Source organism: Ammospiza nelsoni, chromosome 7 (genome assembly GCF_027579445.1).
Source record: "Ammospiza nelsoni isolate bAmmNel1 chromosome 7, bAmmNel1.pri, whole genome shotgun sequence".
Classification (NCBI taxonomy): domain Eukaryota; kingdom Metazoa; phylum Chordata; class Aves; order Passeriformes; family Passerellidae; genus Ammospiza; species Ammospiza nelsoni.
The window spans coordinates 22,314,049-22,337,274 of NC_080639.1; positions in this window are offsets into that span (position 1 = coordinate 22,314,049).

The window sequence follows — 23,226 nt, forward strand, 5'->3', positions numbered from 1 at the left end:
GCATGATTCCCCTTAGTTTTTCTCTCCTTTCAGATCTCTTGACTCTTGAAAAAGTCTCCTGTCATTTATCATCACTCTGAAGCTCTCCAGTCTGTAGCTTTGATTAGAGTATCACAAGTGACTTGACCTAATATGATCTGCAAATGACCAAATTATTTCTACAGAAAGATATCCACATAACTTCTTTTCTAGCTATGAATTCTCTACCTATTGCCCTACATTTTCAGTGAATCCCCTAATTAGGATGGGTAAATGCAATTTGACTGCATCCTAAGACTGTACTAAGATGGGAACTAAATCTAGGGCTGATGAAGTTAATGGACTAGCTCTCTGGGCCCCCTAGAGTGCTCTTCATTTTACTTGTTGCCAACAACAACCATTTAATCACAAGTGAGTGAGTTGTAAGCTCTCATGCTATTTCGCTTACCCTCTTTCACTGTATTCCACTGAGATGTAGTTATGCTGCATCTTCACCCCAAATTGTTATTTAAAATTTTGTACCCCCTGAGATCTTTTTGGGCCACTGTCTTCTCTATGATACATTACATCCATACTGTAGAAAGAGAAGCATTTAAGGTCTCTTTTTTTTTTCTTAAGACAAAAATGTGAAGGTGGTGTCTTGATTTTCAGTGTCCTCAAGGAGTAGAATGATCAGCTATTTTACAAATTATCATTACCTGGATTAAATTTTGCTTGTTTGTTTGGTTTTAAGTAGGGATGTTGAAAAATAACTGCATGTTTTTCTAGTCTAGAGCTCAAGATAGCTGGATATCTTATCACATTGTTTTCAACTCCAAAAGGCACATAAATAATCCCACTGGTCAAGAATTCACTTCAAGAATTCTGAGTGGTTCCTGATATTAAATAGTAATAGTTTGTCCAAGCTGTGCTAGATATTTTTTTATTTTCCCCTTTTTCTTTTTTTTTTTAATTTTAGTTTTGATTTAGGTTTTTTTTTGGTTGTTTTTTTTTTTTTTTTTTTTTTTTCCACTTAGGCATATTTTGGCTATTATCTTTTAAAGTAGAAAACGGTTATATGGTTACTTTTACTGTACTAATGATGTACACTTTTTCTGTGAAAAGATAGTTGCATTTTCTGGTTTTTATGGACAGCAATGATTTTCTCATTATAGCTGTAAGTGCCAATATTTTACACTCATAGTCTTTCTGTTATAATTAATTCTACATTAAAAGATTAATAAGATAGTGGAAAATGGTGGCTAATTTTTCCAGCTGAAACTAAGGAGGGAATATAGATGGACAGAATGTAATTAAAGAGGCTGGAGTTTGGCCAAGACGCTGGCATTGTTATTTCTGCTCTTGCAAAAATACCATGGGATCTTTAATGGCCCTGAGTGGCCGCAGTTGTATGTCTCTTTTGAAAGATGGATACTGGTGATCATCTACTGCCTAGTGAATGCACTGCTAATGCCTGCCTGGCTGAGAGCTGAGAATAAGAGCAGGATGAAGAGATTCATTAAACAGTGAAAGATCAAAATGAATGAATGGTGAAACTGAGGACCCCTGCCTTCTCTAGGAAGTGTCTTATTGCTGCCTTGAGGAAGAGGTGGTCTGATCCACAACTCATTGAAATCAATGAAAAGAATCTAATTGATTTCAAAGGATTTTGGCTCAAGCCCTAAGTTCCATTTTATCTTGCTCTTTGTTCTCTGACAAGGATTAAAGTAACCAGGAAGTTTTGTATCTGACTATGTCTTCCCAAAATATAGAATGAAATAGTCTTTATCTGTTTAAACAGATTTTTCCATAGGGGCTGCTGCTCAAGGTCAGGAGAAAAGGGTCTAGGCAGGTCCCTGGTTTGGAGCACAGCCTCACTTGGGTTGTGAAATGAAACAGTTTGGTACATATGGCCCTATGGAATTCACTAGTCATGTGTTTATGTCTAGGGTTTGTTTATTTTCACTCTGAATTTAAGGGATCTCTTTATAAAAGATTGGTTTTACCTCATTTTTAAATGGGCATTCATGAAGGAGTGTGTATGATCAGATAACTTCACGTCAAAGTCATGTTATGAGCAGCTGTACTGACATGCTGGCTCACTGGTGTATTTTTCAAACTACTTTTATAATTCCACCTCTTATTTGGAATGAATGTGAAACAGTTTTACCCCTAGATAATCAAAGTGCTTTCTGCTACCACTAAAGCTACCTGGCAATTTTTATTTTGTGCACTGTTTTTGCTTATGAAATTTAGCTTGTCTGAGAATTCATTTATTGACCTGAACTTGTGTTATCTCTGAAACATTTGTATAGCAGTGGTTGGACTTTGAATATGGCTATATTAAAAAGTCAATTGCTTAACTGATATTTGTGAGCATATTGTACACAAATTGTGTAACTACTGTCTTGATGTGAGAGTAGCAATATCTGTACATAATTTGAATTTTTCTGATGAGTTGCACAGCTACCAGAGGGGAATCTCATCTGTTAATCCTTTCAGAGAATTTCCATATTTCAGTCCTACAAATGGCCTTGAACCATGTGCACAATGTTGTTGAAAATATCTAGGAAGTCAACTCTAGGAGGCAAAGTTCATATTCAAGCTACACTTGCATGTGTTGAAATAGCATAGGAAGAGTTTTCTACCATTGTCTTTTCTTTCCCCTCTAAAAAGCAGTAAAAGTTTTTAAAATAAAATATTTCACCTAATCTTGTTTTCTAGCATCTTTCCAGTGAGTCCTTCCTCTATTTAATGTGTTCTCTCTTTCATTAGCAGGGGAATGCAGTTAACAGTGTATGACTTAGGTGGACTCTCTTTTACAAGGCCTCTTTTATGTAAAAATTCTTTTGAGAGTATAATGATCTAGGGCTTTTGGTTTTTTTTCTACTCACATGCAGCTTTCCCCTTGTTTTGGTATTTTAGTGACTGCAGAGAAATGACCCTTGAAGTTATAATATTAGTCTGGTAATGAACGGACATCCTGAGGAAAAACCCCCATAAACACTTATTTCATTCTCCCATATTATTCTGTTGTTGTTTTTACTTCCTTTCTTGTTGTTTCTTGTTTCCTTGTAATTAGACTTAGGGAAGATTTAGTTATTGACAGCACCTTGCTCACGTTTCTGGAGGGATAGAAATGGTTGCACAAAATCTTCCCCTCACTGGGAGGTGGACAGAAACTGGCGTTCACGCAATCCAGTTTTCTTTTTGAATTATCCTTGGGGACCATCACTTTTTCTTTGTGTGTGCAATCCTTTCTGTTACTTTTGTTATTTCTTCTGAGTAGTCATGAAATCTGAATACAAATCATTTTGGTGTGGGAATTGACATCACGAGGATGAAAATAAAGTGCTGATGTTTTGATGCTTCTGCCACATTTGGTACCCCCCAAATAATTTATTTTCCCAGGGAATTGTGAAATGTTACAGCAGTTAAATGCATAGAAATGTTTTTCAAGGTGAAAGGGACCAAAGTATTGTTATTTCTGCAAACCAAATGTTTCTGCTCTGGCCCAGATGCCACTGTTTTACCAAAGTGTAAGTGTGAGATATCTGTCTAAGTGTTACACTGTCGAGACAGCTCAGCTTCACTTTGTTCTTTGTTTCTAAAACCACAGTCATCTGCTGTTTATCTAAAAGAGAGTCTTTGTTAGCTGGCTGTAGTACTAATTCACACAGTTGATGATATTGATAAAGACACTGACTAGCCTTAAACAAATCAGAAGTTGTTTTCTCCATTTGCAGTTTTTACACGCTAATCTTACCATGTATGAGAGCAATCCCATTCCCTCACATCTCTTACACCTACAAGCTATGGATGATCAGCATCCAGACCAATGCTCTTGTTTAGTATCACAGAGATTTGCCAAAAGCTAGTCAGTGGCTTAGGCCTTTGTTGGGTGCTGTCCCCATGCCTACTGGGCACTGCTAGTAAAGCAAGCTGTCAGTCTGACGTGTTTACAGACAGATGGGTCAGGAGCTGAAGAAATTTTTTCCAATGTCTTTGTTAGCTGGTTGTAGTAGTAATTCATGCAGTTGATGATATTGATAAAGACACTGACCAATGACCATCAGACATCCAGCCAAGGATGTATTACCAAGTTAATTGCCCAAAGGCCTTCTGTGGTAAGTCAAAGAATTAGAGCCAATACTATTTAAACCTTTCCTTACCACTGCATGGATCTTTCACAGTTTCTAGAAAGCTCATATACCCAAAGCTGACTGTATGCTATGAATTTCACATATTGTCTTTCTGTTCATAGGATGGCTTACCAATAATGAAGAAAGAACTAGGGCACATATTATAAATATGCTTCTCAAATGAAACATTTTATCTTTATTCCCTAATATTGCTCATAAGAATACCATCAGGTCCCTCTATCACCTTTTTTAGTGTTTCTTCATTATAAAGAGCCATCTCCCTATGTAAGCCATTATCTAAAACAGCGCTTATAGTTATGATTTGAACACAGGGATGCTATTTAATTTCTGATATTCTTCATGACCATTCTTTTACTTTATCTCATTTTAGAATAATGATAAAAGGAGTTTTGCTTCCCTGCTGCTTACTCTGCCCTTCTCTGAGCTTGCTTTCCTCAGCTTTTAAAAAATGAAACTCCAAAACCCTGTTTGAAACAAGGTATGCTTAATCCTTGGTTCTGTCAGAAATGCTCTCAGTTAAGGATGCAATAGGTGTGCGAAATTTTCCATTTTTCATTTGCACCCTGGCTCTGACCATGGTAAAATTTGGCTCTGTGCATGATTTCGAGTAAGTATGGAGTCCTGAAAGAAGGCTTTCAAGCATCTGCTCAGGCCAACTCCCCCAACTCTCTTCCAGAGTAGTAAGTATCCTAAGAGAGATACTACTTTCAGTAAGTTGTCTGTATAGGAAGTTGCAACATGATTATTTAAACTGCCTTCTGCCTTTAACTACAGCTGCAGAAGTATGGAGGCAGCCTAATGGGAAGGAGGGAGAATACAAAATCTTTATACTTCTTTATAGCCTATATACATTGCTTCTAAACAATATTTTTACCCTTAGGTTTATAGAGGTTTTTGTTTGTTTCTTTATTGAGACATGATGGTTTTTTTCTGAAGAGACTGGTTATTCTGGTACCAAATTTACAAAACTTTTGGAGGGTAATCTAGACATATCCTAGGGACTTCAAGAGGAGGTTCTTTGATGTTAGAATGTGTTTTCACTGGTCATCTATCAAAGTCTGAGTCTGGTCACCTTGTGCATCATAGGGCAACATGCACATTTATGGGCTCTTAGTGTTTGTCAGGTAGCTGAGCTTTCAATACAGGAGAGAATTATGTCTGTGTCCCACCTTCTCCTCCTTCTAAAGCGATATTTTAAAATTATGAACCATATAAAACCTTCCAGACGCTGAGATCATGTTAGCTTAAGGTATGATGGCAAAAGAAATTCTTAATCATTATACATTAACCAGTTCCTCATGGTCTTGCATCTCCTTCTGCATCTTGGAAACAGGAAAGATGTACCTGAAAATCTTTCATGCTCTTTCATCTTTGTTTTTATTTCCTTCTTCTGCAATCCTTTTGAGAAAGGGAAGAAGTGGAAGGAAGAGGAAAAAATAGAGGGAGGAAAGGCAACAATAGAAGTTTCTTTTGCCACTTGATCTTCACAAAATTATAGAATCCAAACCTTGGAGAGACCTTGAGATGGGTCCTTTTTGTCAACAGCACCTTTATACAGAGGCTCACACTATAAAACCACTACTGGTCTGTGCTGTCCTGATGAAAAAAAAGTAGTCTCACCCTGCTTCCCTGACATTTCCATGTGAATCTGTTGAAGAGGTACTTCTTTGAACTCTGTTGTCTCAAGGGCTGTGGCAACTCTGTGGACCCCCTTCTAAGAGAGTTCTGGGAAGTCAGATGAAAAGAACAAAGATAATTTAAAAGTTCTGAAGAGTTAACAGAAACAGTAAAATAATACTTTCTGGAGGACACTTTCTGGAGGAATGTAGAATTTATATCCTCCAAGGTATGAGTGAAACAATATGGAATGCTGAGGCAATTTTTTTTCAAGGAAAGGAGTGTTAGTTCTTTATTTTGAGTAATTAGAAATATATATTTGAAAGAACACGGAAGAAAATACTGTCTTAGATGGTATTACATGAACAAATGGGAATAAGACTGTCCTGGCTGATCTAATAATCTTTTTTCTGTTTGGAATGACTGTTGATATACTTGGTCCCTGCCCATGTGCTTTTCAACTTCCATAGCAAGGGCCAAGTTAATCCACTGGGTGCTGCTAGTGCAGATGAATTTTGCTCAAGATTTTAAACTTTTTTAATGCCGAGTTATGCCTTAGATTTGAAGCATAGGTCTGAAGCAGTGTGATTTCTTGTTAATATTTGACTCTTTGCATCACAATGAATCATATTTTCTTCTGTCTATGTGAGCATAGTGTTTTTAAAGCTAATATATCATTCATATTCTGTGCAAGAGAACTTCAGCATCATTGTCTTGACACATATCCCAGTTCCTTTCTCCTGATCTTTTTGACTCCACTTACCTTGGGGATTGTATACTGAAGCTATCAATACTGATCTGATTTGTGTCACTAGAAAATAGATTGAGCTTTCAAATGAGTGAAGTAAAAATATACAAAATACGTTATTTTTACACCAAAGCCATTTGATGGTCAATGTATCTTATCTGAATCACATTGGTTTTGTAGTTGAAGAATTCCTACTCTTTAACCTGCAGCATTAAATAGTGTACAGAAAAACTGAAAATGTACTGTTTAGTGACGAGAAAAGACAACCTGGAAATATGGCTTTTGGATTCTTCTTTTGTTTACCCAGTTTTTAATCTATTTGGACTTGGTTTATTTGTTTAAGTATGTAAACCCATTTGTGCTTACCTACACAGTTTTCACAAAAAATGGTGCATGTAATTATGATAAATAATTTACCTATATCTTCTGAGAAGTGATAACTTAGCAGCAGGAGAAATATTTAAAATTAGTGTACTTGTCTTTTTTAATTTTTATTACTGTATTTTTTTCAGAATTTAATGCTTGTTCCCTTTTCCCAGCCTTGATCCTGTCTCTGCTCCTCCTTGTCACTGAAACACTTTCTTTCTCTCTTTTGAGCCACTCACTACTTCACGTATTTTCCCTTAAGCCCCTCCTTTTCTGTTTAGCTTATGATTGACTCCCTTTGAAAAGCATTTTGTGCTATTATTTGTTGACTTAAATTGTATTTTACATAAAAGTTAAAAGATAAATAAAGGAAAGGGTGGGAGATGATGCATTAATGTGTGGGTTGAGAGATGGAACAAAGGGTTGTTTTTTAATTCAAGCTGAAAATAGAAAAAAAGATACTTGCTGCACTTCTGTGCATGTCAACAAAACTATAACTTTACTCACAGAATAAAAAGTATGTTTTTTTTAAGCTACTGAGATATAAGTTAAAGATCTAACCATGTCATTTGCTAATAAAAAAATTCCTAGGCTTCTTTGTAAACACTTTTATGTTGGACTTGGGAGCAAAAGAAAATCATTTGCATTATGAAAAACTCCTGTAAATATAGCATCCGAATTGCAATGTGCAGGTCTAGCAGAACATTGCTTAAAGAGATTTTGTTTAAAACATTTATTGAAGGCATATATTACAGTATATCATTTACTGGCTGGAAGCCATGCAATATGTGTCTTAACAAAAAAAAAATTACCTTGTAATATGAGCTCCTCCAAGGCATAATTATATAATAAAGTTCTTATTGGGAAAACTGGAAGAAGGCCAAGCCTTGTCCAAATATAGTGAATGTCAGAGCCAAATTTATTATCCTTAGCTATTAACAGGAGAAGGCAGGTTTTGTTTACCAAGCCTAATTCTCTCCTAATTACAGCCACTATAAAATAATTACTATCCATGGGATAACAACACAAGGCAGAGTGACTAACAGAAGAAACTGCAGGGGTTAGAAAACAGAGTGCAATTCTGTGTCATTTTGAACAGCTTGTGTACTGCCATGAACAAATTAACGGACTTCATTAAGGAATTATGTTTTAAGAGTGGCTTTGCAGTGAAGCAGTAAAGCAATTAATGCATCTTATTTGGTCCTAGATCTAAGTTCTAGTGTGGTTTTAGACAGCAACTTAATTTCTTTGTCTTTTTTTTTTTTTTTAATGTATCAGGTATAATAGGATGTAACAACATTACTGAATAAGATCAGTAATGAGTATATGGAAAGGGCTTTACTTTGGACAAATAATACCCATTTTCCACTGAAACAAAATGTTTCACTGAGTAAATTCACATGAACCTAATCTTAATTGAATAAATAACAAAGAGCCCAAATTACACTTAAAATAATTTGCATATTCAAATATTTATTTCCATTACACTTTGGGTAAAAACTCGCAGCCCTAAACAAATGTTATATATAATCTCTGTGTTTATATTTGAGCAAGGAAACTAGGTTAATGAAAAAATTTTTTAATATTTCATTGTTGCTCTCCATGAAAGTCAAAATAGAGTATTTCTCAGCTGAAACAGAATACTTCATTAAATTTGCATTATTTTGATTCTCACTTTGCCTACTCTCTTCCATCTTGTCATACAGCCCCAGAGGTGCACAAAAGTCCTAGGGCAATGGGTTTTTCACAATTAAAGTGTATGTATCAAAATCAGCCTGTACACAACATATTCACAGTGTAAAGGTTAGAGTTCAAGCTGTCTTCTCTCTGTAGCAGACAGTTCACCCTATAGCAGGGCTAACTCCCTGATTTTAGTGACTTAGTGGGAACTGGCAAACTCAACACACTTGGGAGTCTGTTTTTAGATACTAGTTTTAATAGGCCTCCAGATGGCCACATGAAAGCAAAAGGATTATTATAGTAGCCCCCAGCCGTGCCATGATAGATAAAGGTATATTACAGTTTCCTTTATAAAACCCCTTTTTGAGGGTTTTATAATTCTATTATAAAATTCTCTTAGCACCACAAGTCAATATAAAGTACTCAGCCCACACAATATGTTTTAGGGTTTTTTTAAAGGATGCATATCATTGCAGCCTCTGTTTATCCTGTATACCTAGCAGTGGTTTAGATTACTTTAAAGAGTACTTTTGTTCACAATTTAAACAGAAGGTAATTGTGAAAGTAAAATTTAAATATGCATACCCTCAGCTGGGGTGAATCAGCTGACTGTCTTCTGTCTTTTGAGATTCAAGATCAGCCCAGTGACTCATTTATATCCACCAAGCATCCTCTCCTCATTATTAGTCAAGGGCAAGAAGAGTGGGAACCAAAGCTATGCCACAGAACCGAAGTGTTAGAAGTGTTACTGGACACCCAGTATGAATATCATGACAGCACCCAAGAACACTGGGACAAATAAACACAGATCTTGTGAATACCCATCAGCATATTCTGGATCTGTCAGAATTCTATGCTTTGATTCAATTTCTTGCTAGTTTACTCTGTGGTATTAGAGACAGAGTGCTCTTTAAGCTGGGACAAAGCTAACTTTACTGGCTACATTTCTCTGGTTCTGTTGCTTTGCCCTTGTTACCCTGGGCTCTAACATCAGTGCCATTAAGTTATTAGGAAAGCTTATTTGCACATTTCAAACAAAACCTCAAAATTTAATTTCATAAAACAAGTCCACACAAGGTTTCTTTGAACAACACAAAGGAAAATGCTGCAGTTGGTCAGTTATCTTCTTTCTTTATCTAACCATAAAATTGAAATGGGGTTTGCCTTTTTTCCTTTTAGTTTGATAAATTTTCCACTGTCTGACAAATTCTGAGCAATTTCCTGAACAACAAAGAAACGAATGTGGACGGCAAACCTATCTAAGTATTAAAGTGACTTTCAGGCATGAAAACTCCAACTGATTCCTTTCCCTGGTTTTTACACTGTTTTTCTGATATTAAAACAGAAAGTGACTTACTGCAACATGAATGTTATCTCCTCTCCATGTGTCACATCCTCTCAGGTTATACTTTAAAGTTCTCACTGCAAAGGCCAGTCCTGTGCATTAGCACTGTAGAAAAGGATGTGCCATTGTAAGATATTGTGTCAATAATTCTACATATTTATGAAGCCAAATTATGAATTGATATGATCTATCATAATGGTTCTGCCATGTCAATGTCTGCATATTAACTGCTTCATTACAGGATGATACTGTGTCAATCACAGTTTTTCAGGAGTCCAGAGTCACCGCTAAATTTTAGTAATTTATCTTCAATTGCATTAAAAATGAAAGGCTAACATGTTTGCAGCCTATTAAGTTATGCTTTTAATTAACACTTAAAGAAGCCTGGACAATGAGTGTGGAAATGTTTAATGTTTCGCATGTTCCTAGAGAATAAAATATCTTTATTCATTTGGAAAACATTATTAAATTTTAAAAACATTTTGGGAATACTGTAACTGTGCTGCATGATTTGCACATCATTCTATCACATAAAATTAAAAGCTCTACAGAGAACTACAGCTTAAATATTATAATAAAATACAACACTTACAAATGAAATTATACCTAATTTTCCTTTAGATATGTGTCCCATATCATCTTAATAGTTTTCTGAAGACCTCAGAGTTGATAAGTAGTGCATTTGAATGGGATACATGTCTTCAAATATTGCAGAAAATTCAAGTGTGAGATGTCACGTACTGTAGCAAATTTGCTACAATACCTAGGCACAAAAGGGTGAGTTAAGGATGGACTGTCAGCATGGAGGTCGTTGACCTGGAATGAAAGTAATGTACAGATCTAGAGCACTAATGAGGGAAACAATGACTTCCACAATAATGATGCGCAATGCTGTATAACATCCCATGTATTCTTGTATCGCCTGTAAATGTCACAGGCCTCAACTAGAAATCAGAATTTCCTTGCTTTTGATGGCTTGTCTTCAGATGTTTGGTGTGCTTTGAAGCTGCAGTTATTGCTCTGCTTTATGCATAAACCCTTCTAGGAAGCTGTTGTCAAGTTGATGCACCATCATGGTCATTGGACAATGAAATACTTTTTGGCTTTGCATATATTTCACAGGCAAAAAAAAAAAAATTTCAGGGCTGTATTTCTAGTAATTACATTAAGTTTATAATATTTGTGCACTGTAAAGGTTTTCATATTTTATTCAGAAAGTGAGGTCTTTATTATCTGAGACAGAGCTCTATGTGCATGTTTTTGTTCTCAGTGTTTTATATGTTGTATCAGGATAATCTGTAGCAATGTACTTCTACTACCCAATCCCCACTGTTGTAAAATGTGATTTTCTTGCACAGTTATGTATACATTAGTTTCTGGGGTACTTGATTTTTTGATTATGGACAGAAAAGGGCAATTATTTGAAACATTGCAAACACAAGTATGTTTTTTTTTCTGATTTTTGTATTAATTTTCCTTACATTGAAGCAGGGTTTGTAAGATTTGTATTAAATAATGCTCACATTCATTGTGACATGTATCTACAGTTATGCTGCAAGAAACATTTCAGAAAGTGTTCTTGTTTCCTGAGGAAACTTCACTTCTGACCATTGCTTATGAACTAGGCTGATCAGACCTTTAAACAAAGAAAACTTCTCTGGTACCAAAATGACCAGGTACAGTCTTACGTATCCAGCAAACTTGCTGGAGATCAAAGTTCTCATCAGTAGATGTCTTCCTGGTCTTATTGCTGTGATTCATTTAAAAATACTTTAAGCCATAATCATATGAAAAAGCTGCAAAACTCTCTAGCTGAAAACATCGAGTTTACTGTCTCTTGAGAGCTACAACCTAGAAGAAGCAGGCACCATTGTGTCAGAGTACAATTGACAGTCTGTTAAGGGATACTAAAAAACAGGGCTGGAAATAGAAATAGAAACTAACTTTCAGCTTTATCAAGTGTGATGCTTCAAGGTCAGAATGAAATTCAGTGATGGGGCAGCACAAAGATGCTTGCACGGCAGGTGCCCTGGTCAATCCATAAACTCAGAGGCCATCAGTCTCTGCTTGTGCCAGCCTGCATTTTAATCAGAGGGAAAAATAAGTGGCACAGTTAAGCATGCTTAGTGGTTTCCAATCAAGCAGGTCCCAAAACCAGAATAGCAAAAATGCATCAAAGGAGTTTTAAGGCACATTGGACTTTATAAAATCTTGACAATGCAAGTATTGCTAATGCAAAATTACTTTAAAAATTATTAATATAGCAGATTAGGGATTCCCTCCTTAATTTTCCTACAGAGCTGGAAATTGATCATAGTAAGAATACAAATGTGTCTATCCTTTTAAATTTTGTCTTATGCTCATTCTCAAGCTGCAGCAATGACTGAAAAGGCAGTATCAATGATAATACATGTACACTCCATTTGGGACCTTCCCCTTCTTTTAATTTGTTTGTTTAGTACCATGTGGTATTTTGCCTTGAAAAACTGATGAGATTTGAGCAGGAATTTTGTTAAATGTGGTCTGGTTGGGGAGATTTGAGGGTGCTAGGATTTGGGTATCTGAGAGATCCAGAGAAAAAACAAACACTGTGAAAAGAGTAGTAGCTGTGGGAGGAGTCAGAGAACAGAGAGGTCCAGGAATAAATGGAAATTTGGTGATTTTTTGCTGATTTTGTTAAGCAAAAAAATACCTCCTCATTTTATGAGAAATGAGGGAAAGGCTAACTCAGCTGAATATTTTTCTAGTTGTGATCAAATCTGAATTCAAATCTTGAGAAGTACTCATGTGTGGCAAGTGGGAATGGATGTCTTCATTCTGCTCTGCAGAGTGATAAATTAAACAGCTTAGTGCCTAGCTAACTCTCTTCCCCCTAAAGCACTTTGTCATGTAAACTCTTTATAGAAAATGAAGATTTTCTCCAGATGTTTCATTCTTTTCCTTCCTTCATATAATCTTCAGTCCCACTTCTTATCTTTCTTCTGGCTTTAAGATGTAGGAGTTTTGTGATATTCAGTATTCCTCAGCTGTACTAACAAATATACACAAATGTGCAAATAGTGTCTGGGTGGTGCAATGTCCTCTAGCATGATAATATTTCACAGATTACCTTGCACATGGGATATTTTAGTTTTCCATTCATCTGCATAGCACAGCCTAAGTGTTGTGTCTTCAGTGTATCAGCTCGCTGGGTATGCTCTTCAGCAATCCTACTACACAGGATTTTCAAATGTGCCAAAGCCTAGTCAGAGGTAAAGCAGATGTGTTCTTTTGCCAGGGCTGAAGGGCATCCAGTCAGAAATCCTGAACATATGTTCAAAGCCTTAGATTTTCCTAGACAAAATGTTGAGATAGAAAAAGAGAACATATCCAGATCTTCATCTGTCCCAATCTCCAACTAACTGTTTCTCAGCATGATGTTAAAAGCATGACTTCTGTAGCCAGGAGAACGAGGCTTGCTGGATGGACACTTTCCTCTCAGTTGTGTAGCATGGTCTTCTACTCTGAGTCTTGCTCACTGTGAAATACATGTGAAATACAAATGACATGGCTCTGACTGCTGCATACCACCAATGTTATCTGCTAAATTTCACAGGAAACCTTTGGAAGATTTGTGGCTTCTATGTGATTTTAAAACTGCATTGTTCAGTGATACATTTATTAGTTTTCTGGCATATATAGCAAAACAGATGTTGTACAGTGTTATGATAGGACCAAAGTGAAGAAACTCAAGATGCATTAATATATTGTTGCTTTAGAGAGACAGGGCAGTAATGCTTGTGTTTCCTGCCAGTCCAAAATCTCATTTAGTGGCAGTTCCTCATTATACTGCTGCCTTTCCTTACCTTTCAGGTAGAAAATTTACTGTTATGATGCAGCAATAATAAAGTTGTTCCACACCTATAATAACAGATAATATTGTAGCAATGTGCAAGGGAGGGCTTTCAAGTATTATATGGTTATTTTTCCTGTTTTCTCTTTTTCTCGGTAATATGATATATAGCCATAACCTGTAAACAGTTCATTAACATGAATCACTTGTAATGTGAGCATGATTTTAGATGCTCACATAGATGCATTTTAGAACACATGAAAATGTGTTCCTCAAATTTGTGTTTTGGTGTTCAAAACCAAGATTTATGAATGAAAAATGTCCAGCAGTATCTTGAAGATAATGCTAAAAGGCATTGTATGTATAGGAGACTCAGCAAAAAGCCCTAGGAAAGTTTAGTCATCCTAAGAGCTCTTGACCAGAGTCCATCTGAATTTTACACTGTAACACAATATACAACTTCAGGCCTACCCACCAGTGATAATAAATGAGGAATTCAGAGGGCTACTGAGCACTGTGCAGGTTTTCCCAGTGGACCAGGACACAGTTTGTTAGCACAGGTGTTCCTGTAATTGTGATTCATTGGTGTAAATGCTCCCTGCTCAATGGCCCTTTTCCACTTCCGTCTTCTCCTGAGGTCGTATTGATCTGATGGGTACTGACCTGCACTACTGGGTAACAACTAAGCCTACACAGATGGGGGCTCTATTCATATTCTAAAGGTTAAACCACAGCCCTATAAAATATTAAAGGGGATATTTTTTCAAGTGCACAAGAATTTCACAGCACAAATTGCGAAGACTTTCTGGAGATCACCAGTACTAAACTCCGCATGTGCTTTTTGAAAATGTCTTCCTAAACCACTTAAAGCCAAAAGTCTGTGTATAGAAACCTACACTATGGTTTTTTTGTAGACTTGTCAGGGGGTTTGTTGCATTAGCATTCTGATGAAAAATTTCCTTTCTACAAAACTAGGGAGGGAGGGTTTATTTTTTTTTTTTCCCTTCTGTTGGAGTAGATACATTTTCTTCCGTAAAATCCAGATGACAAGTCTTAATATGTTTACTGGATTTTTTTTATCAATTAAATTTTCTGTCTGGAGGCCAAAATGTTCCATGTTGCCCACAGATGAATTTTTTTTCAAGGAATTTTCTAATTTCTTTCTTCAGAATAGTTCTTGGTTTTGACTTTCAGTGAGCTTGAAGAAGACTATTTTCAGAATATCAATTAAACTTTTCAGAAAATGACTATTGGGAAGTACATACTCAAATACTCTCATATGTAAATTTTCATATACTCAAGCATTTATATATGTATTTATTTATTCATTTTAGACTAAAAAATGGGATTTATTTACAAGCTAAGTCTAATTCATCCACTCTGTTTGGATGGAAAAGGACCTGGACAAGGGCACCCAAATTTTAAGACATATCCCCTTTCCTTTTATGGCTACAAACATATTATTGTGTCCTGAACGGACCAATCCATATCCTTATATAAAATATTAAAAATTTATTGGACTTTTAAATCAGTGCATTAATCCATATGATCCACTGATAAAGAAAAGCAATTTATTGTAAAATAGATATAAATAGAGAAATACCCTGTGAGGGTACAATAATTGTGTCCATTTTTCTGTCCCCAATGCTATGAAATAATAAATGCTAATAAATGCAAATTATGCATGCTCTTTGATGCATGCTAAAAAGGGGACATTTTAAAAAACAGAGATACCTTTAATACTGGTGGTCAGTACATTGTTGTTTTCTTTTTATATCTAGCTTTAACCATAAAGTTCAGTTTCATTTTAAGAGTTTGTGCATCTCCCTGTCTATGAACTGACAGGCTAAGCAAATATGAATTCCTGATGCTTTAAAAAAAATAAATCTTTGAATTCAAAATAAATTCCACAAGGAAATCTTGGAAAGAAAAAACAAAAATTGCCCCCAATAGGACAGTCACTGTGACTTGAAGAAAAGAAAATTGAAATACATGAAAAATCAATGAGGTAATAATTAAATTGTGGAGCCCACAGTACAGTGACCAAAGCTCAGCATGCATTTCTTAATGTATACTGGGAACTGGGGTAATCAGCAGTTACAGGAGAGAAAAGAATGTCTGTCATCCTGAAGCTAATTTCACTATCGGACTCTTTAAAAACACATGCCTCCTACAGCATACAGGGATATTTATAGGAGGTTAAAGATACAAATTAAAGTCCTGGAGACTATACATTCCTGATTACCCAGCATTCTTAAATCAGCCCCTTTTTGGTTCTCACACCTGGGCCTCAGCTGCAGAGTAGCTGTCATTTACGCTATCCATGGCACAGGATTGATGACAGTCATTCACTGATGAAGCTGTATACATCATTTCTGTCCAAGCTGCACTGGCCAGATGGACCCTGACCATCCATCGCCTGTCAGGGACGCATCTGTTCACACTCCTGCTAGAGGTACTAACAAGTCATTGGCTTTCCAAAAGGACAGTATCAGCTGAATAGGGCATAGCATAAAAAAAGCTGTTGTCGTTGTTCCTATATTTTAATAGGGTTTCTATAAACCCTGTAGAGGTTTATATGTTTAGTGTAAAAAAGGATGATTGCCACTAACTCATAAGTTTAAAAAGTTGCAAAAATCCTTCATACTATTGTAAGTGCTTTTTGAATTCAAAATATGGAGGATCTGGCAAATACTTCTAGTAGGTGTTTCTTCAGAGAGATGGGCTGTTGGGCTAAGGATTTGCCAGACATGACTACAAGGTGATCTCTTGTTTCTTTCAAAAAATAGAAATATATGCATACTTTCTTGTACATCCAGTATTGTCCATGAATATTTTTCATGTGGAATTTCTTTGATATGGATTAATGCTTCTATGTCACTAAAATGAAGGAGCAGTAAAGAAATATTTTACAGTTCTTTCTGTGGTGTAGCTCTAGCCATCTGTAAAACAAAAACAAGCTCCTGAAGTGATTGTTTTCAGCAATGGACTTTATTCACCAGCACAAAAATGGCTTTTGCTCAAGATACAAAAAAAGTAAGAATATTATTGTAGGGCAGAGGCTATAAAGAGACTTTTGCAATTAGAATAGTTCCCATTCCTCCAATGTCTTAGGGACCAGTATGTCCATAAAGATGCAGAATTAGATATTATGGATGTTTTCATAAACTGGGAAACCTGAACTATTTTACTGCATGGGAATTTGCTTGGCACTGTTTTAAAGAGTGCTCTTTCAATAAGAATATGAAGGCTGTAGGGCATCAGATCTCCAAAATAAAATTGAGGAAAGTCCAAAAGAAGGGGAAAAAAATTCTGGCTCCTGAAGAATGAACAGTAGGAACAGCTCTGCCACTAACGGCATGACCTCCTGCCTCACCGCCATGCCCACATGGCTTGGTGTGGACCCCCCCTTTGCTTGGTGACTGAGGAAAAGTTCCCAATACTCATTAGCTATCCAAATTATTTTTTCTGCTATTTCTTATGTCCTGATATTCTTTAGCTTGATTTTGTACTCAATTCAGGAATCTTTTCAAGGAACTACTCAATACCACATGCATTTGTGGCATAAAGAGTGGGTTAAGGAAAAGATCCTAATAGTGCAGAAGAATGGGAAGAATTGTGACATATGGATTCTCCTACAGGTAATACTCTAGTTTTAGCTATATTAATGATGCTTCATCATTTTCACACGGAGGTCTATTCTGAAGCCCTTTTTTGGAGTGATAAAATGTTTGATGACTTCTTAGCAGCTCATGTGTGCTGCTCATGAATTTAGCTAGTTAGTCACAAAGAAATAAACCAAAGAACAAAGAAAAATTGAGCAAATTAATAGCCCTTCCATGTATTTATAAATAATGATATCTATTCAATATTTGCACCTTTTTTTCTCTACAAGCATTCTATGCTTTATATAGAGAGAGATTGAAGACTAAACCTTTTCCATTTGAATTGAAAGTTATAAGAACATGGTATTGTCTCTAGTTAGTACTCTGTACTATCCTTCTAGTAAACAAGAATACATGACTATTTATTTCTTGAAGTTTTACACTTTGTATAGATTTTGATCTTAGTGATCAGCAAACTGCCTAATCTGTCTCGAGTATTTTCACTTTATTTTGCTTTGTTTCATTTATCTGGAGATCAGACTTGATTGGATATCAGTTACTTTTCACAAGGAAATACATTCCTTTGTAAGAAAAATTTAAAAAGCAAGAGTATTTTTTGGAAGTATAATATTAAGCTTTGTTAATAAAAAAATTCAGTGTTATTTCCATTATTTAATAAAAAGATTAATACATATTATTTTATTTTAAAAGACATATTTTTACAATGTTTTTGTTTTGTTCTAAGTTAGGAAACTGATATATGTGGCAGAGGAAATAGTAGCTGCAGAATTGTCCTTGATAGGTGCTTGTAAGAGGGAGTCTGACTTCCCAGTAGTGATAAATTAACCGGTCTCTGTTTCGGAAATAATGCTGGATGGGCTGTAATTCTATCATGGTCAATGTATTAGGAACAGGTCTCGAATGCATGGTCTACACAGCTTAAAGAAGGATTAAACAGAGCAAGGACCGTAGATCATAGTGTAAGTTAGACAAAGGCCATCAAAACCAAACCAGGCATAAAGCTCCAGCAGTTCGGGAGAATAAAAGGACAATGGTTGGATGCTGGGCTTGCTCTGTGTGGCGGGAGCCTGCAGTCCTGTGGTTTGTTTGCTGCAATACCCTCAACCACTGCAAGATCACATTACAGAGACAATAGTGATATCAAATTCACAACGCTTGCAAAGCAGATATCGATATTTAATCAGTCTGCTTTTTGAGCAGCAGACATTGTGATATTTTTACACAAAATATTTGAGGCCTAGTGATTTGGTAGAGGTTTTTTCTGTTGTTGCATTTCTTGTAGATGTGCTTAAGAAATATTTTGATTTTGGATAACTGAATCAATATATTACTTGTTTGGTGATCACTGGCAGCATAAGATGAACTGCAGTGTTACTGAAACTCTGTAAAATTTCTCCCTCAGAAGAACCTTATGACCTTGTACATTTAGAGCCAGAACACGAGTTCTGCTTACGTTCTTTTGGGTGCTAAAAAATTGCAAAAGGATCCAAGGCCATCCGAGTGACCTCATGCAGATCTGGGACAAGTGAATTGACTATTGATGAGGGCTGGAAGGGGGTGGTGGTGCTAGAAATTTAAATGAAATAATTTATTTCAATAGAGTTTTTGTTCAGAATTGTCCATTTGTTTCACTCTTTGTCAGATTACTATTTCATGTGTGTAGAATAATATTTCAATACTTGAAAAAAATTAAAATTTCTTGTGCCTATATATCTTATCTTTCCACTGAATTTTATAAGAAAAACAAATTAATTGGGCTTCAACATTCTTCTAGGATGGAAATATGCTTTTGTAACTTGCAAAATAACTGAGTAGAATAAGTGAATTCACTTTTAAAAATCTCCACTAATGCTACAGTAACATGCTATATTGCAGTTTACACTCAGCCACGAAGCTTTAGTTATTGAGGAGGATAGTCTATGCCAAGCAGAGAAGATTATTTCAATTTAGAAGAAAATAGTAAAAAAAGAGGGAATTTGAAATAAATATGCTTGATTAAATTATATTTGATATACTTTAAAATAGAATATAGATGCTTTTATGTAAGCATGTATGCAAATAAAATATTGACATATGATATATAGTATATAAGCATAATGCTTAAATAGGTGCTTAGAATAACTGCTCACAAATATCTCTACAACAAATAATAGTGGAAACAACCTTGATAGAGAGCGTTTTTTGAGAAATTTTATTGGAAGACAAGTATTTTATTGTGCAGGCTGAAATGAGTGACACATGGGAGTTAATGAAGTGTGCTCAAATAGGAATAAAACAGTGGGTGTAATGGCATTGATTCGTAAGACTAAAAGAGAAGGAAAGAAACATACTTTTCTTTCATGGCATAAAATAGTTCCTAATAATGTCTTTTATTGACAATGGTATTATAGCATATATGTTTAAGTACTGATAGTTACACCACACTTTGTGGAACTGACTGCAGGAGAAGGAATTAAGAAAAAGGATTTTCCCACTTATTTCAATTTATCTAATACAGTAAAAAAGGAATACATTTTATAGGGTAAATTCACACTTACGTCCAATAGCCAAGAAATAAAAGCAAAGTCTTGGACATATTTCAAATTCCTGCTTGATTATATGTCCATCAAAGAGAGGTTCCTACACCATGTGTAAGAGCCTATGTGCTGTATTTAACATCAGAAAGAGAGAATACCATGTGGAGCATGTACCCACCGAGCCACATAGAAGATCCACAGGATACAGAAGGGCACATGTGTGAAAGTAAAAAAGATCAAAACAGGATCTCAAATACCAGATATCTTCATTTTAAAGCGCCTATCAATTAGCAACTGTTCATTTTTAGCAGTCACGGCCTTACCATGCAAGTCACAAAGCTTCAGCTTCTGAATTCCCCCATAGACAATGGCTGTTTGAGTAGATTTACCTTAGGTAATGACAATTTTGCAATATTTTTGGGAATGCTGACATTTCATCCCAGGATTAGACACTGAACTCAAGGTTATGATTTTCTCACAGCAGAAGCTGGGTTAGGTTTGGTCATTATTTTCATGAGACCTTGTCAAGAATAGCCTAGATTGCTGGTTGGTGGCAATCTTAGTGGGTGGCATTCTACCTTCAGAAGCAGTATAAAAAAAGCCAACGTCACATCAGCAGCATTTGGCCTTCCAAAGCTAAGAGAATGTTGAGAATGAGAAAAGCTGAGATCCTGCTGAAGTAGACTGTTAAATTGTGTCAAATAATGAGTTTATGTTGCATATTTTTGGGGTAACTACATAAGCCTGGACTTCCTTAAATATAAACTTTGTAGTTTATGTACCAGGGTCAGCCAGCATTTGACATTTCATTCAAAGGTCAGTATTAAGAGCTATCAAAGTACAATGTGAGATATCAGCTGTATACTGGTCTCAAATCCTAAGGAACACCAGGCTTTTTACCTAGAAACCTATAAGGCTAAAAGATCAGTTGAAAACAAAAGGTGAAATTGACCAGAAATTTGTTTTCAATTTTTATTTCGCTGATTTGTTTTCTTTTAAGTGCTTTATACATATAAGAACGCTGAGCTTGTGATCCTTGTTTTCTAATCATGTTTCAAATGTAATTTATGAGCTCTGAGAGGTGGGTCAAGCATCACAGCAGTGTAAGTTGTTTAAGTTCAGGACATGAGCATTTAGGGGACCAGTTTCAGCAGGCACTAAAATTCCCATTCAAAAAACCCCTTCAAATATCTGATGAGGTATCCAAGGCTGGGGATGTGTACCAAAGGTCTGGAGGGCAGAAGATGTAGTTTGACTCCGTTCCAAAAAGCTGGCATCTTTTGATAGTGTAGTAATAATATTTTGAGCCAGTGTGTAATGCTGAATTATGATACTGCTACTGTGTGTGCCAAAAAGTAGGGTTTTACCTTACCATCAGACCGGATTTGCTTGATTTCAGGATACTTTCTTGGACAAAAGAAGGCATTGTGTCTGCCTTGAGCTGGGTTCATTTTGAGCCATGATAAGGGGTTCAGTCCCAGAAGATTTCTTTATGCTGCTGAAGTGTCTTAATGCAGTTCTGAGTGAGGACTTTGGTAGTCTGGCTCTTGCACATCCTCAGCCAACAGCTCCTGCCATGAACAGTAACCTCACCTGTACAGAGGTATTGTAGTTGCTAAAAACTCTGTTACTTATTAAATCCAATAGTGTTAAATTGGAAGTTAAAGCTTACAAAGTGTAATAAATTTTTAAATTTAATTTTTAAATTAAGAAAGTGTCTCATAAATTTCAAATGAATATTGAATTCCTCACTTCCCAGGTTGCTCTGATGGGAGTACTGTGCAAAGGGACAACAAATCAAATATGTGTCTATATATTAAACCTGATTTCATAATATATAATTATTTCTGAGTAACTTTAGTTTCCAAGAAGTTACTTTACATGTTTTATATACACAGAGACAGACCTGCATATTGGTCTGTATAGAATTAGAACAGGTTAGCTGTTGTATTTTTCAAATCAGATCTGAATTATGTGCAGCATATAAGATACCTAATTTCTAAAAAAAAAAAATAAAATTGTATGGGAGCATTTACTGCATATACTATTTCAGGTACACACAAAACTATTCTGTTACCTTGTGTTAAACAATAATTATATTCTACTCTCATTGTAGCTTAAATCTTGCTTCTTTTAAAGCATGTTTTTTCAAGGATATAAAAATGCCATTATTGATGCTCATAGCTGAGAACAGTAACATAGATAAGTACTGCTTCAGAATGTGTATCACTTCTAATCAAGACCTGGGTGGAGAAAGACTGGGGAGATGGCTCCGTGTCCCTGGGGAGCAGAAAGACTTATCAACAAGCTGAGCAAATGAAGGGGCTTAGTTTGCTCACTTGAGTAGACTTTAGTTTGAGGCTTGTATGTTTTGTGTTCCAAGATTAACTATCCTTGGTTTGTCATAATTATTAAGAAATTGCTACCTATAGGTCTAGGGGCATCTTTTTAATGCAGCGGATGAAGAGCCACTTATTTGACCTTGACTGCTCTCCTCAAACTACAAATATAAACAGTTGAGACTGACACATAGAGGATTTTTTCTTTTCTTCCAATCCAAAGTAAAAATTGATAAATAAATAATTCTTCATTAAAATCTACCTCTTAAGGGGTTTTTTTGTTTGTTTTTTTACTTTCAGTTTCTCTCATTATGACATTGGCCAGACTACAGGTAACAATAATGATTCAGATTTTTTTTTCTCATCTCTTCAATAATATTTTCAGCCATAAAATACCTTTCAGTTTTCCCCAAAATGCTCTGTAAACAGACTACTCTTGGCCTGTGAGAGGAGGAAGTATTATTGTGCCTATCTCAAACGTGATTAAATTACAAATATTAGTGATTCTAATGGTTTAATATTTGTGGGAAAAGATGTGAGTACTCATATAGTTCCACTACAAACTAGCTGCTGATGCACTTTGTAGTCAATGGGGTAATAGGCCTAGAATTAAGCCAGTTAAATGTAGAGTAGTCCAAGTAAAAGAAGAGTTAAAATATAGGATTCTCCTGAGAGAATGGAGAAGAACATTTATGATCAATACCAGTCAACAAGTGTTTAGAAAATGGAGTCTGTCAAATAATCCTGATTACATTATTTGTTTTGATTCGAAATATGGGATTCCATACAACTGCACAGTAGTACTGCTTCATAGAACATATCTGTTCCTCTTTTTGAAAAGATAATAAAAAAATCTCAGAAATTGCAAAAGAATTGAAGAAAAAATTTTCTTTAACAAACATAAGTTTTTATTTGTTTATTATCATTAAAGTTTGTTCTGCTTAGAGAGCACAGGTTTCATCTTTATTTGAGAAGGAAAATATTCAGTGCATCTGATTCCTTTGATCAAGTGTAAACTGTCACAGGACTGAATGGT